General features: G+C 50.0%; 1 protein-coding gene across 1 annotated transcript in view; it reads left to right on the top strand.

Annotated features, from left to right (window-relative positions):
• LOC122254591 (GTPase-activating Rap/Ran-GAP domain-like protein 3) overlaps nucleotides 1-2,500 on the top strand; it is a gene marked incomplete in the record, with an annotated part of 625,566 nt that overhangs the window by 535,698 nt on the left and 87,368 nt on the right.

Below are 2,500 nucleotides of genomic sequence, written 5' to 3'. Positions count from 1 at the left end.
TCCTTCTTCCCCCCCCCCCTTCCTTTTTCCTCCCTCCTTCCTCCTCCCTTCTTCCCCCCCCCTTCCTCCTCCCTTCTTTCCCCCCTTCCTCCTCCCTTCTTTCCCCCCTTCCTCCTCCCTCCCTTCCTCCTCCCTCCTCCCACAGATCTCACTCCCTCGTCCCCACTCCTCCCCCCCCTCTCCACCACACTTCCCTCCCCCACATCACCCCCCCCTGCCCCCCTACCTAAAAAAAAAGTGTTTTGCTCAGCGGAGGGAGAAGAAAGAAAGAAAGAAAGAAAAAGTCTTTGACAAACGAGGCAATACAACCGAGTGAAGTCAGTGGCCGCTTCTTCCTGTGATCTCTTCGCCCATTTCAACTCCTTCTCTTTCCTTCTTCCTCCTTTTTCCTATTTCTGTTACCCTCCCCCCTTCCCTTCCCCTATTTTTCATTTTTTTGACTTTGTTCTCTATCTCTATCCTTCTCCTTTGTCCCTTGTATTTCATTCTCTTCTTTATACTCATATTATTTTTATCATTCTTTCTCTTCGTCCTCTTCCTCCTTATCCACCTCCTCCTCCACCTCTTCCTCCTCCTCCTCCCCTTCCTCTTCCCTCTCTTCCTCTTTCTCTTACTGCTACAACTACTACTATTATTATCATTATCATCATCATCATCATCATCATCATCATCATCATCATCATCATCATCATCATCATCATCATCATCATCACTACTACTATTGCTACTACTTTTCTTGTTATTACACTATTACTACTACGAATTCTATTAGTACTATGACGACTAGTCTTAGCATCACTATTACTAATACTAATACCATTAAAACTATTATCCTCAGGATTGCAACTGCTAGTAGTAATACCTTTAACGCTACTATTACTATCATTCCTACCATTACTACCCACACTGCTCCACTTCCTCCATTCTATCTTTCTCAGATCTCTTCAATTTCCACCTATTCATTCCACCTGTGAGATCCACCTTTATTCAATTATACTTTTTTTTATTTGTTCTTATCCGCTTCCTGTGAATAAGAGAAGTGGGAGGGGATTGGGAGAGGGGAAGGGGAGGGAAGGGAGGGGGGAGAGGGGATAGAGTCTCTCTAATGAGATTTATGACAATCGTAGAAAGGGAAAAAGTAAGAGGAGATTGGGGTGAGATGATGCCCAGGATCCATGCCTTTCTCTCTCTCTCTCTCTCTCTCTCTCGCTCTCTCTCTCTCTCTCTCTCTCTCTCGCTCTCTCCATATTGCTCTCTCTATCGCTTGCTCACTCGGTCTCTCTCTCTCTCTCTCTCTCTCTCTCTCTCTCTCTCTCTCTCTCTCTCTCTCTCTCTCTCTCTCTCTCTCTCTCTCTCTCTCTCTCTCTCTCTCTCTCTCTCTCTCTCTCCCTATTTCTCTCTCTCTCTCTCTCTCTCTCTCTCTCTCTCTCTCTCTCTCTCTCTCTCTCTCTCTCTCTCTCTCTCTCTCTCTCTCTCTCTCTCTCTCTCTCTCTCTCTCTCTCTCTCTCTCTCTCTCCATATTGCTCTCTCTATCGCTTGCTCAATCGGTCTCTCTCTCTCTCTCTCTCTCTCTCTCTCTCTCTCTCTCTCTCTCTCTCTCTCTCTCTCTCTCTCTCTCCTCCTCTCTCTCTCCTCTATCTGCTCTCTCTCGGTCTCTTCTCTCTCTCTCTCTCTCTCTCTCTCTCTCTCTCTCTCTCTCTCTCTCTCTCTCTCTCTCTCTCTCTCTCTCTCTCTCTCTCTCTCTCTCTCTCTCTCTCTCTCTCTCTCTCTCTCTCTCTCTCTCTCTCTCCTTCTCTCACTGCTCCCCCGCCCTTCTCCCTTCCTCCGTGTCTCCCCCCTTCTTTTCTTTACCCTTTACCCCCTCCCCCCTCTCCATTTCCACTCCTCCCCCCCTCCTCCCCTTTTCCCTTCTCCCCCTTCCCCCTTCTCCCCCTCCCCCTTCGGATCGCCGCCTCTCTTTTCTCGAACTTCTCCTCGGGAAACTAACTTCACAATTAGCCTCATTTTGCGGGCTACTCTCTCGCGAAATGGATGTCTTCGCGCCCGTCTCCTCCCCCCTCCTCCCATCCCCCCATCCCCTTCCTCTTCCCTCTCCGTAAACCGCCCCTCCCCCTCCTCTTCCCTCTCCGTCACCCGCCCCTCCCCCTCCCCCCTTCCACCATACTTTCCTTTTTCCTTACGCCCCCTCCCCCCAACACACACAATTCCTTCCCTTAACTCTTTCTTCCATACCCACTTCTTCCGTCCCCCGTACCCCATTCCTATCCTCTTTCCCCCTTCCTATCCCCCTTCTCCCATAACCTTTCCTCATATTTTTCTCCCCACTAACCCCCTGTCCCCTCCCATCCATCACCCCCACTCCCCTTCAACATTGCCCCCATCCTGTCCCCTATCACACCCCCCCATCTCGTTCCCTATCACCCCCTCTCCCTCCCCCGTTGATCAACCCCTTCTCCCACCACCTCCATAGCACCCTTTCCCCCTTACCACCTCCTTACCA

This window comes from Penaeus japonicus, unplaced genomic scaffold (assembly GCF_977035675.1).
Source record: "Penaeus japonicus unplaced genomic scaffold, GWHDUDI00000001_assembly GWHDUDI00000027, whole genome shotgun sequence".
NCBI classification, from domain to species: domain Eukaryota; kingdom Metazoa; phylum Arthropoda; class Malacostraca; order Decapoda; family Penaeidae; genus Penaeus; species Penaeus japonicus.
The sequence above is the reverse complement of the archived record's forward strand: the minus strand, read 5'-3'. Positions and strand labels throughout refer to the sequence as shown.